The sequence below is a fragment of the Coturnix japonica genome, chromosome 2 (assembly GCF_054131305.1).
Source record: "Coturnix japonica strain WE chromosome 2, WE-NBRP24, whole genome shotgun sequence".
In the NCBI taxonomy this organism is placed as follows: Eukaryota; Metazoa; Chordata; class Aves; order Galliformes; family Phasianidae; genus Coturnix; species Coturnix japonica.
The window spans coordinates 49,789,400-49,803,853 of record NC_140664.1 but is presented as its reverse complement, the minus strand read 5'-3'; the positions used below and the strand labels follow the sequence as shown (position 1 = coordinate 49,803,853).

General features: G+C 35.5%; 1 long non-coding RNA gene across 1 annotated transcript in view; it reads right to left on the bottom strand.

Annotated features, from left to right (window-relative positions):
- LOC107309984 (uncharacterized) overlaps nt 1–14,132 on the bottom strand; it is a 22,164-nt gene extending 8,032 nt beyond the window's left edge. Inside the window, exon 1 of the long non-coding RNA XR_014942630.1 lies at nt 13,767–14,132. This is a non-coding gene — a long non-coding RNA (uncharacterized LOC107309984). The remainder of the gene's footprint in view (nt 1–13,766) is intronic.
- Between the last annotated feature and the right edge of the window lie 322 nt (nt 14,133–14,454).

Sequence of the window (14,454 nt, the reverse complement as noted above, 5' to 3'; positions counted from 1 at the left end):
AGGAGGGGGAACTAGTAGAATGCCTGAGCAGTAGTCTGAAAAAATAATAAACTAAAACAATAAACAACAAAAACCTAGAACAGGCTTTATTTGGCATTGCATCCTCAATAGGTGTGTGGTGCTTGTGGTGCTTTATTTGCTTATTTATTCTTTTTAATTCATCATTAAATATATATATATATATATATTTTTTTTTTTTTTTTAAAGTTTGCCTTTATTTATAAATATGTTTTAGCAAAGTGCTTCCTTCTAATTTACGTTATGAATTTTCAGTATTAAATCAGATCAAAGTGCATTAGATGTTTCAGGGTGCACAGTGTAATGAAGTATGACTTACATAATATTTAGCAATTTTGGAATCCAGCAAAGTCTGATTTTGGGTAGTAGCAGCAGAAGGGCAGGAAGAAAACAGCATAACTGAAGTCTTTAAAATGATAACTATGGCCACTCTCAGTTGGAGCATGAAGTGCTGGCTCCCTCTGACACACACATGCTATGCCACCTGGGGGGAACCAAATTACACGACTTTGAAATGTATGGTCATTTTAGGTTTTGGCTCCTAACTGGAAGTTAAGTTATAGAAATCCATTGTGTTTCATGGGCCCAGTTCCTCTTCCATCTCTTGCTCAGAGAAGTGTCCTTCATCCCAATCACCCTGTCATTTGTGGCTTTGGGAGGATTGATTGAAAGTTGTTTTTTTTCTCTTCCTTTTTTGCTGTTTTAAATCACAAGATGGCAAATCTTCGGTTGTCGACTTCTGATTTCATTGTAAGTCACAATGACCTTCTATTGATGCACTCTGCCAGCTTTCCCTAAGAACAGCAGCAAGGAATTTATGTTATTTTTTTAAAGGAGGGGAGGAGGTGTTTTTTTACTTGTCTCATTTTACTTTTACTTTGGTGATCTCATTTTGCTTTGCACCTGTTCCTGTAGTTCAGTAACCCTCAAGAAACAATCACTTCTTAGACACTGTAGAAGTTATCCTAGTTGTGACTGAATTGGTTTACATTATCACGTGAATTGACTGCGAACAGGTTTCACAACCAGACTAATCAGTTCATTACTGGGCTTGACTAAAGTGCTTTTCCACTCTGACTGCGACAAAAATACTTCTGAAGCATGCAGATATACTCTTTCCTGTCTTTGCTAGCTACATGTACTGTGTGCCTCACTTTAGATAGCTGGCAGTGATCCCAGCCTTCTGCCTTTCAGAGATCCTCTGCTACTACAATTCAGGTTCATGGCCGCCTAGATTTTACATGTTCATTAAATAATGTAAGAATAAGGAATACACAAACATACATAGTTAGGCACAGAACCTTTAAAAAACAGAACACTTCCTGTGGGAATTTAACTCATAAGGATTTTCAGCAAAATGAGGGTGGAAAATAAAACAGATATTGTAGAAAAAATATTGAAGGGAAGTGAATGTGTTTTTTTTTTCTTTTTTTTTTTTTTTTTTTTTTCTTTCTAGGTTGGCATCTCACAAAGATCAATCTCTTATGACAGATAAATAAACATACAAGGGCTGCTCTGCAAGTAATGTGTCCTATTTTATTATGTTGGTTCACAACGTCTGAGGCAAATGCTGGTGATATGGCAGCAGAGGTTGAACCTTCCCAACAGTATTCCATTGCATCTGAAGTGCATCTGAAGCAAAGGGGTGTGATTGAATTCCTCCATGTGGAAAAATGGCACCCATCAACATTCATCAATGCTTTCTGAACATCGATGGAGACCAACCAGTGGATGTGAGCATGGTGAGGTGGTGTGTGATGCATTTCAGCAGTGGTGACATGACAGAGGGTCACCTCTGCTGGTGCAAATTTTTACGAGAACAGCATGCAGGCTTTTGTTCATCACTGGTGAAAATGCATAGCTAATGGTGATGACTGTGTGGAAAAACAGTGTTTTGTAGCTGAGTATTTGTTTCATCAAATAGCATTATTGTGTTCTTTGTATCTGTTGTAGCTTCCATGGAAAGGAGGCATTAATTTTGAAGCAACTTATATGTGTGTGTGTTTGTGCATATATATGCTTGTTGCATGCATATACATGATACATATAGATATATTCTTATAGTGGCACAATATTACAGTATAAATTGTTAATCAAATAGCAGTGTCTCAATATTAAGCCTAGCCTTGGCTCATCATAGATAGTGGAGGATAAATTACATCTCTGCTTTCAGTTCCCCTAATTATGTACTGCTACTGCAGCATTGAACATATCACAAACAACTGACAATATTCAGAAAAAAGTAAGTAGTTTTGGAAGTGCTTATGAATGGTGTTAATGGAAATTAGCCTGCATTAGAAGGATAGCGTTGAATCCAGAAAACACCATTAGTGAATTTGCCTACATGGAGGCAGTGCTAGAGTTTCCCATCAGGTACAGCAATTTAGGTAGTCAGCAACACAAAATAAGACAATTGCAGTTTATAAAACAAACAACAGTTTCTCATTCCTTGTTCCTCATAACAGTATCAAAACTGCGATTTGATATATAGCATATAGAAATTTAATGCAATAGTAGAAATAAATACATTTCATATTTATTAATATAACAATTCTAGAATAATAAGTATGCAATGTTATTATAAGCATTGTATAATCTGATGGCTTCATATTTTCTTAATATTGAGGCACTAAATATGATGCCTCTGTCTTGGTATCAGTGTTTTGTGTTGCAAAAGCCTTTTATCCTTAATATTTGAGAGTATAATGCACTTAGGCTTTTGCAACACAAAACATCAAACATCATGCTTTCATTTTTACTGTTTTCATTTATCTCTTGTATTTCTGTTGTGAAAAGAATTCTTGTTTTCACTAGAAAATAAGAAATAAATTTTCATCAGAAACGTTTGTAACATTGAAACATTGTTGAAAAACTAAAGGAAGGACTCTTCAGTCATTATGAGTAACATTTTAAACACTGAATAGATAGTGTTATTTTTTTAAACCATTTTCATAGTAAACTTTCCCTTAAATTTTCGAAACAAAGCAAGATTGAATAAGCTTAGAATTTTATCATAAGGACTGAAATTACCAGATTTATCAAGAACGTTAAGATAGATGAGTACTTAATATGCTGGAGAAAAAAATTCTTTGCAATTAAAAGCAAGAATTAATTAAAGGAACAGACGATTAGAGTTACTGGTGTCCAAGGCCAGTTAATCTGTTCCAGGGGAGCTTCAGGCTGGATATTTGGAAAAATTTATTCTCATAAACAGTAGTGAGGCATTGGAAAAGACTACCCAGGATGGTGATAGAGTTATCATTTCTGAAAATGTACAAGAAATGTGTAGGTGTGGCACTAAGAGATGTAGTTATTGTGCATGGTAGAGATGTCCTGATAGTTGGACTAGATTATCCTAGTGGCCTTTCCCAACCTTAATGATTCTGTGAGTCTGTGATACCTTATAATATTTTAACAGTTGTCCGTGGTTGTTCTGAAATGAAAAAGTAAATCTATAAAGGTATACAAATGACAACTCTGTCTTAACTCAGTGCAAATCTAACTCTTAAGATTCTGCATGTGGTTTTATATATATGCTGATTTTTTAGAAAGAATATACAGAATCCAAAATCTACAGAGCTATATAACTATTATTGCAGTAAAATAAGAACAAGTACTGAAAGGAAAAAGGCAGGGGCAGGAGAGGGGAAATCAAATCCATTACATCATTGCTAAACACATCTTTGTTACGCACTCTTTAATAAATCAGATGGTTGTGGGTCTGTTTGTGGCTTAGATAAGTGAAAAATGGACTGCAACTTGTCTGAGCTCAGACACATTACATCAGTGTAAATGGCAATAAACAGCAATGCAGAGCCAGAATTTAATCATCAGGGCTTTTGCCATGGATTTACATGTAATTAAATCTTTCAGAAATGATAGATGATCTGAAAGTACCATTAGGAACTGGGATTTATCAGGGAAGTGTTCTTTGATTAGGGTCCCCTAAACATGTGAATGGAAGAATATAAAGTGTCAGAAGGAGAAAAAAAAAACCAAAAAAAAAAAACAAAACATTTTTGTCCTTTTATTCATTTTATATTCCAAAAAGTATAAACCCTACAGTACAAATTAAATTCTTTGTGAGGGTCAAATATGAGAATGATGCTATTCTTTTAAATTCTTGTAGATTTTTGTTATTCACTAAGAAATGAAGAAAGAAGATAACCCACATTCTTCAGAGTGATCAGTGAAATGTCATTTCTGGGAACTCAAATATTTAATAACCAGCTCCTGTTTTAATGGACACATGTAGTAGGAGGCTGGAACATATGATAGCAGAGCATACCCAAAGAATTTTTAATCAGTAGTCCAAACTGCATCTCTCAAAGGGCAGTAATCTACAAGAAAAGAAAAGAAAACAAAAACAACCACAGTTACATAAGTTGCTCTAAAAGTAATGCAGGATGTTTGCTTCTGTAGAAACTACAACAGATACAAAGAGCATAATAACATCATTTGATAGAGCAGAGGCCCTCAGCTGCAGAACAGTATTTTTCATCATTGACAGCACTGCTAGCTATGCATTTTCACCTGTGATGAAGAAGAACCTTCATGCCACATTCATAAAAATCCTCACCAGTGGAGGAGACCACAATTTCATGGCTGCTGTGACAGCATCATTGCTGAAATGCACCACTCACCACCTCACTGTGCTCACATCTACTGGTTGATCTCCATTAACATTCAGCGACTGTTAATGAATTTCAGTGGGTGTCATTTTATCCGCATAGAAAAATTCAGTGACATCCCTTTGCTGTATTTGTACTTCCAGGTCAGACAACCATTTTGTCTGCTGCCATCTGTCACATGGCAACAAAATATAATGGAATATTGGTGGGAAGGTTCAGCCTTTACTGTTATCCCAACAATATCTGCCTCTGACATTGTGGGGCAACATAATAAAATAGGAGGCATTACTTTCAGGGCAGACCTTTCAGATTCAAACATGTTTTGACGTCTATATCTTTCAGTTATTTCAGTATTATTTCTACAGTAAAACATCAATGATACAGAGCTTACTAAAACAGTAAAATAGAGCAATTATTCACGATCACCATGAGAATTCTCACCCGTGTGTTACACGCAACTATGAACTGCAAATACCAATCCTTTTAAACTGCCTTATTTTCTGCACATACAGAAGTTGACACCATCATCGGCTTTTCTGCACTATGATGTCAGGCATATTTTTCTACCTTGTAAGTTGTACCTATGATAGCAGATGCAGCAACGTGCAGCATTTTCTCTGCTTTTCTCAGCAATGGTGTGACTGACATATTTTATAATTCTACTCCACAGAGTAGCAGATGGTGCCTACCCTTTGTTATCCTGTACAGGACTTGGTATTTCTTCTCTGTCAGTCATGAGACATGATTTTGATGTTTACTGGCTGCACAAGCCATGGAATTTCATACATCAGTAGCTACTTTTCCTGCCAATCTCATGTCTCTTGAGGCCCAGGCTTAGCAAAATCCCTCAACTCATGGGATGACTTGTGTGCCAATTCTGGCAAGCACTGAATGATCACTGACTAGTATTCTTCAGAAGGACTGTCTTAAAGTTTGTGCAAATTAAAGGCAGAGACATGCCATAGCAATTCAACACGAAGATTAATCACTCTTATTATCACTAGAGCAAATGTATCTATTAGCAGAAGGCTGGATAATGCCATAGAGCAATCTCTTACGCATGTGGATGGTCATCCACCCTTTCTGCTCCACTTTGATATGAGATTACAGTCCCAGAGCACATTAAAACACTACAGCACTCAAAATAACACACTACCTCTCAGTAAAGCTTGTTCCTTTGGGTTCAAAATCATGTTCAAACAGCTCTGCTCAGTGAAACTGCTTCTTACTAACATGAAAAATATGCCCAACAACTCTATCTCACACTGTGGTCCTACCCTGTATTTGTCAGAGGGATGCAGTCTGACTGACTCATCCACTCACAAACAACACCATAAAATTTGTCAGGGACATTTATCAAGAAAAGACATTTAGAACTGTAGAATCATAGAATGGATTGGACTGGAAGGGAATTTAAAAATCAATTGGTTCCAATCCCCATTTCTCTGCCTCACCTTTGGTTAGTAAATAAGAATCTCTAGAAAAATGCAGAAATTGGTATCTGAAAAAGAATAAAAATACACAGGAACAGAAAAGTATAACAATTCTGATTTACTGGCATTAGTAGCAGTACTTTCTGCTCTCTCCTATTTCTCTGTTCCTTGTAGGTGTTTTTTAGAATATAGAGATTTTATTTTTAACCTTCAAACTGAAATGTTAAAAAGTGAAGCAAAAAAAATAGATTTTCCGCTTTCAGATTATACAGTAATCCCCAGTATAGTTTTTCTCTTATTTCTGAAAAGTAATTTTATTCTCAGTTTTTACTGACTTTTCAGGGCTACAGACTTGAAAAGAATCTTAAGGGTAGTGGAAAGAGAGTATTTTAATTTATGGTGAAGTGGTTTGCTCAACTGGCTCTGAACTCATACTTTTGACTTAGGAGAAACTTCCCAGTGCATACTGGGAGGAGAAACCAAAAGTATTAAAAAATAGAGCCTTTGAAAATAACTGACCAAATGAGGATTTTTTTACAACAGTATATTTTATGGTTGCTCATTACTTGTTCACTCATTCTTTTTCAAGTGCTACTCTCAGGGTTTCAGCTTATGCTTGGTCTGGGGGGCTAAATGGACATATTTAGTAAATTCTGTAAGTGCTTGGATGTTGCCAGGTAGAACTAGAAGACTGTTTATTTTAGCAGCAGCACACCCACATGCAAATTGTACAAGAGGTCTGACAAACTATTCTTAGACAATCTTTTTCGTGTCTCCTCTGATGTTTTATTTCAGCATTTTTTCTCTGAAACATTCTCACTCCTTTGTAATGCCTGCCATAGGATTTATTTTACTCGAGTTTTGAATATTTTGAACTGTTAAAGTCCAGTGCTCTCTGACCAGTTAGCTTTCTTTGCAATAGCTGTGGTCAGTTTCACACTATTATACTCACTGAGCTTTATGGGCACATTACCCTTCTCTGTCTTTTCTGAGTCATGTTCCACTATAGGACCTTACTGAAGAGGTTTAAACTAGTCATAAGAAGGAACTTTTTATCTCAGAGAGTGGTCAGGCACTGGATGGTGGAGCTGCAGTCCCTTGCAGTGTTCAAGAGGTGTCTGGATGAGGAGCTCCAAGATATGGTTTAGTGGTTTTCTGTAGCTATGGTAGTGGGAGGATGGTTGGACTAGGTGATCTTGTAGGTCCTTTCAAACCTTGTGATTCTGTGATCAGTCACATGGACATACATTGTTGTTGTTTTATTTTCTTGTTTTGTTTTCTTTTTTTTTAACAAATCACACAGTGCTTAGGTAAAATCTCTACATTTAGAACTACAAGCATGTACCCCCAAATACTGTGCAACTGTTTACTGAAGTCTTCAAGCCTTGCTTGTCATTTACTCCATATTAATCTCATTTTTTATATTCCAGTAATGAACTTATGAGAGGCATAAGATATTTTGAAGATATTTCACCACAATAATGAACATAACATTAGTCATCAGTGACCTTCAATAAAAAATGGGTTTAAAAGTAGTGCATGTCTTACAATATTCCTAACTACTGAAGAGTACAAAGTGAGGTGTGTGCACAAAACTGCACAATGGACTACAGCTACAGAGAATTAAAGTTACGGCTTAGTTTCAGATAGCTATAATATTTTTAACTGTAAAATAATAGTTTTTACATAAATTCAATTTATTAAAGGATTATAAATAAATCTTAGAAATTAAGGATATTGTTAAGGATGATATTATGAACAGGAAAAAAGTATGTGCCCTTAAATTTTTTCTCCCTTACTTTTTTTTTTGTTGTTGTTGTTTATGTTTTTGTTTTTATTTTTCTTGGGGGCTCAGTGTTGATCAGGCAGTTACTAATACAGTAACTGTTTGGGAAGAACACACTTCTAATCTTTAATGCCCATGGATCTAACTGGAAGTCATTCAAGGTTCTGTGCATTTAAGGCAGCTATTAGTGCAAAAAAGAATGAAACTGGAATAAATATTTTCCATCCAAACCTTTCCTGATGTGTAGCTATGTTTTTGAAAATGTGATTTCCTGTGGAAACAGTTTGCCTTTCTTGAAATAGGTTTCTAAGCAGAAAACTAGGATCAAGCTTAGAGGGAAAAATAAATAAATAAATAAATAAATAAATAAAAAATAATGCCGGTTTTGTAATGTCCTCCTTTTGTGAAAAATTAAGAGTTCTCACAGGAGAAAGTTGAAAAAGCATTTAGAGCAGCATTTATCAAATCAGCCATTTCACAAATGGCCACTAACATGCAAATAAATCATGTCGTTGAAAGTAGATTGTCCATGCAAAACACAGAACGTGCAAAAAGGACAAAACAAAAAAGCTAAAAAAATATTTGGAAAGAAGAAATCATGACAGAGGAGAACTTTCAAATTGAGAAAACAGAAGGTAGGACTAAGTACAAGCTAAGTAAAGTGCTCTATCTTGCCTTCAGAACAGATTAGCATCCATTAGATCATAAGAACTCCATAACCCACATCAGTCTTGTGACTGTGCTTCATTTTTGTTTGTGTAGTTTATTATTTTAGAAACAGATTAATTGTCAGAACAACAGCAATCAAGCTGTTTTGCCTCAAACAATAATAACAATAAGACCATGTGAAAGGTTACAAGCTAGTTGTGTTTTTCTCTTTTTTCCTTGTCCAAGTACAGTGTGTATTATATAACTAAGCAGTGAACCTCAAGCTATATGGCAGCTACTCTTGAGAGAGTCAGTCTGTAAGACGTTCCCCAAATAGCATGCTTCATTGAATTTGTACTGCATATTGCCTTGGAATGGGAAATCAGTAAAAGAATACTGTGCACTTGAGTAGAAGATATAAAGTTGGGATCTGGTCAGTAAATGTCACCAAAATTCATTTTACGTATTTCGGTGTTTGTCATGAAAACACTATCTTTCTACTGTCAGCAAAAATGATGCTCTGCAAGTGTCTGCAAGTCAAGTGGCAGGAGCATACCTTGTTACACTCTTTCACAGGAGACTTGCTCACTGTCACCTTCAATTTGACATTTTATAGGGATTAGGAATGCAAGTCAGAAACAAAAAAACATATAGTTTTCTCCCCGTGGCTGACTGTTGCTGGTCTTAAAAGTCAACAAATGTCAAATTTCAATTTTAGTTTACTGAATTACTGCAACAGGGACTGTAAAAATCAGTCTTAGTAGAGTTTATTGTTCTATTCCTTTCACATGCAATGACTGAAAAAAAAAAAAGGAAAGCTTTTACTATACTTGACAGCTCTTTACAATAACAGTTTTGACCATCTGATAGAAACAACCAGAACTGCCAAAGTACACTAAAATACTATATACTATATATATATATATTATACTGGCTACATAAAGTACATTTTTTTTATTATTATTTTTTTTTTTTTTTTTGGCTGTTTGAATGATGGAAGTTTCCATAGTCAATCCCCAAAAGTCTTTGTAGTCATGTCTGATTTTGCCAGCATTTAAAGGAGTGTTGAATATGTCTCTTAAACAGGCAAATGACCAAAAATAAAGTGAACTTTAGGCAGAGACAGAGTGGCTACTTCTGATGGCAGATGAGTAGATTGACACGCTATAAACATCACCTGCATTTGCAGCATTTTTTGGAAAAACAGGTCTGTTGCTGCTACTTTCCCTTCTGAGACTGAGGTGAGAGTTAGACTGTGTACTAGGTATTTAATCCCAGCAGCCTTCAAGCCAGCACACCCATTTATATATATATAATATAAATAATATATAAAAATATACATATTTTTATATACAATAATATATATATATATAAATCAAGTTTCCTCTTGTTCTTGAGGCATCTCTACCACTTTTGTCCCTTTGCTAGGACAAGAGAATCCCAGGTCCAGTCTAGCTTCTACTTCTTGCCTTAAAGATGGCAGTTACGTTTGTACATATATTGCAGAGAAGTGTTGAGGCAAGGCAACAAGGTGTTTATACTAATGCCACTACAGACCGATTCTGAATCAATGTTTTCTTTGTATTAATCCATACAAACCTTTTTCATTGACACCTAGTAGAATTTGCTGCTAAACAAACACACACTACCACAGTATGCACTGAGTATCTAGGCATGAAATAAGGTTGAGAAGTTTAGCCAAAATTTCCAGGGTATAAAATTTCAGATTATTAGGTTCAAACTTGGTCAGTCAGTGTGACTTGAATATTAAGCAAGAACCATGAAAAACAATTCCAGGGCATAGTCCAAGTGTTTAGAAGACCATGTAAAAGCGTTTCACACAACAGATCAATATCTGTTTCACCTTTTGAAACAAATTCCACTATTTCTTACTAAATAATGAGACATGGAGCTTCTTTTCACACCCTGATCCAAAGTCTATGGAAGCCCACATAGGTACTCCTACTGAATTCTAGAAGTTTTGCATTGGGCCTTAAATGATGAGACATGCTGAAGTTGCTCTAAATAGCAATCACTGAGTTCTCCTTAAGCAAGAATTCACAATATCAAGCTCTATTTTTTCCATGTCTGGATGATGGAGTATTCAAAAAGAGCATGTTTGGTTTTGACTAAAAGCATTTGGCTGCAGCTGCTGCATTTCCTAACTGTAGCAAACCAAACAAAAGGGCATCATTTTGTAAATGTAATATCAGTCTTGTAATAAATTAAATTCTAAGTAATAAAATCACCACTGTTTGCTACATATTTAAAATACAGAATCTCCTCGGCGGTGACTCATATAGCAACCTGAAAAACAGCAATGAACTACCACAAATTCCGTCTAAGTTCTCAACAGCCTCAAAAAGAGACAGTTTTTATTTCAGATGCAAAAAAATGTAACATTAATTTTGCCAATATAGCACACTTTAAATGCATTAAAGTGTACCCATGTGGGGTTGCTCTGTCAGTGTAACTATAACAGTATTCAGTTACTTGATTGAAAACTAAGTTTTTATTCTGAAAGAAAATCTGTGAAATAGAATGAAGAAAAGAATTTTATAACACACACACACACAAACAAAAATGGGGAAAATACTCAAAAGTTGATAACAGATTACAAAATCATTCTATGGCATGCTACATAATGTTTAAAATAATTTGATAATGTAAGAATTTCAGTAATGAAAAATTATGAGATTTTGAAATGTTCAAATTATTCAGTTTTGACTAGCAGGATATATTTTCCTTCTCTTAAGTATTATCAAAAGAGTGCAGTTCTAGAAATATTTTGTTTTTGTCAAAATACAATGTCCTCATGTACAAATGGCATGTTAAAACACCTTTGATCTGGTGCATAGCATAGGTCAAGTAGTATAACTTCTACAACCAGACAAAGCATTATGACCTTCTGTGCCTTTCGCAAGTTATGAAAGACAATTCTGCTAGCAGCTTTATTTCTGCTGTTTTTAAATTTTACATTTATTTTACTTTTACTTTTTAACTTAAACTATTACTGTGGAAATGAAAGAATTAACCAGTTTAAGTGATACATCTGCTATCATAAACTCCCTTTTTGTTTACTATTATTTAATAACTTACCTACAGATACTTCCCTCTGCTAGGTATGAGTCAGCTTTCAGTGGCGAGCTATCAGAACCAGCAGAAAGCAAATGAAATCTCTTTTCCTTTAGTTATTACCATTTGCCTACATATACTGAAATGAAAACTCCGAGACTTGCAGAATATAAACTCTATTTCTGTTAGAGCATTTATAATGCTATTTTTCTAAAAGGTTGTCTTAGTTTCAGCTGGTATGGAATTGTTTTCTTCAGCATATCTGGTATGATATCTGTGTTGTGGTTCTAGGAGAAAATGTTGATAACACAGATTTTTATAGTTACTGCTCAGCAGTGCAGTACAGAGCTAAGGCCATTTGCAGTGAAGGGTCCAAGGAGCGATGGGGTGGAACAGAATCAGAACAGCTGACTTAAACTGGCTAAAGTGATATTCCATATTATATGATATCATGTGAAAGGAGTTGTGAGGGGATGGGAGTTTATCTCTCTCTCTCTTCAGCTGCTTGGGGGGCTAGCTGGGCATCAGTCAGGGCATGGTAAGCTTGTGCATCACTTGTTATATACATTTATATATATACAGTCATAACTACATTCCTTTTACTTTTCTCTTTTATCTCAACCCATAAGTTCTTTGGATTTTACTTTTTATTTTTTATATATACTTTTTAAATTCTCCCCCCATTCCAATAGGAAGGGGGAAAATGAGTGAACAACTGAATACTACTGAGCCACCTGCCATGTTAAACCACAATGAAGGTTCTTCCTAATACTGAAGTACAAAAAAACTTTACAACAACAAACCATTAATGAACAGAAGCATACACATCAGAAACAGACACCCCCCTGACCATGTTTTTCCAGATGTTCCAGGTGTGGAGGGTGCAATGCTTAATATCAAGTTTGCTTATTTAAAAATATGAGGGCTACTCTCTGGAAGTAATGCCTCCAATTTTAATATGCCCATGATATCAGAGGCAGATGTTGGTGACATGAAGTAGAGATAGAACCTTCCCACTTTAATCTCTATTTCCATGTGACAGATGGCAGCAAAAGAGCAGTTGTATAAATTAATTGTTTTATCCAGGTATATGAAAATAAATATAAGATCAGTGGGAAATTACTCTATTTCTTTCTAGAAGTTTTGTTGCTATTTAGCAAAAATTGTTAGCTTTTTGGTAGTAATACTCACTAATTGATATACACTTTTTCAATATCCTGAAAAGTTATTTAAGAATTAGGCACTGGGAGACTGCTAATGTCTGCTCATTATATTCATAAAGGTTGTGCACTTAAATATAGTGCTATACTTGGCACTAACTCAAAAAATGTCCTTGCTAAAATATTTTATTAGGGTATGGCAATATGCCAAAACTTATGATAATGCATTTTCACATTGCAGGGAAGATTGTACAGCAATAGTGGCATAATGAAAGGTCAGTTTCTATCTTCAGTCTGTGTACACAGAGCAGAATACTTTTAACATTTTATTCTCAAAATGGGTCCACACCTTTCAGCCAGACATCTAAGCATTACACATGATGTAAAGAAAGTGAAGTACAACAAAGAAGCACATTTAATGGCCAAAATAGAGCAAAACCCTGGTAATGGTCAAAGCTCAAACATATCCTAGTGGACAACAGAAATGTGCCAGTCTGGGCATTAAGTTCTCATGCTGAATGTTCAGATTAAGAACTGGAATTTTGAGAGGACTAAAAGGAAACTGAAATTATAAGCATAAGGCATATAAAAATCAAAGTGTCATATTATGAAACTTGAAAAATCTCACCAAGAGAAGTGGATTACAGCATGCTCCAGGACCTACTGTTATGTATTTCTCATGTCCTAAATCATAATGAACACTTAAAATGTATATACGATACAAAATTAATGATTAAATAAAGTATAGCAAATTATTAAGTATTTCATATTAAATATGACAAAGTCTGAGCTCACAGCCCTGTATTCTTGTCCAAATCAATAATTTAGCATTTACCAACTCTGATGATGGGTTTGGTGTTGACAAGTGTTGCTGACTGTCAGATATGCTGGAAGTGAGAGAACAATAATTTGTTTTACTGGTTCCATAACCACAATTGATTTTTCATCTCAAGTAAGTAAGCAGAGAGAGTAAACATAGCATACAGAAATCTGTAGATTCACTACTCTATATTACCTGATATCAGCTGAGTCTGAAATAAAGCTCTTCTTCAGTACAGGATATGGGAAACGGAGGTTTCAAGGCTCTCATCAGCAGGGATGTGTTGTTTATTTCATTCCCAAGGGAGAAAAAGAAGAAAGAACGTCCACTGAGAAATATCAGGCTTTTCCAGGAAATGCCTGTTTGAATGAGAGTGCTGACATTTCTGGTTTAAATGTTAGTGGTAGTACTACCTGAACAGATGCAGAACAAACTGTAGGAAATTACAGGGTTTTTTACTGAACCCAGTGGAACAGATTTGGAAAAGGTGTTAAAGAGGTTCCAGGCAGCCTCTGCTCCTGTCCAGAAGGGAGAACTGAGACACACTGCTCAGCAACTGCAGGGTGGTAGGTCTATGCTTGTACTCTTGTCATAATCCTCTTTTAGAATCCCACATCACAAACCAAGGGTTCTGGTCCAGGTCACTGAGCATGTCCAACCAGTGCTCAACAGAGTACCGTCACTGATAATTCCTGTGGCTGAAAAGCTGTTACGGATGTTTTCTTGCAAAGGAGGTAACAGAGAGAGGCTTTGCCAAAGATAATCAGTATGCTGAGAGGACCAAAGCCACGCAGAACAACATTTGTGGTGTAGATGCCATCGCCACACGTTCAGACATTATGTGTCTCCAAAACTGAAACTGAGCCTTAAGTCAAAATCTTGT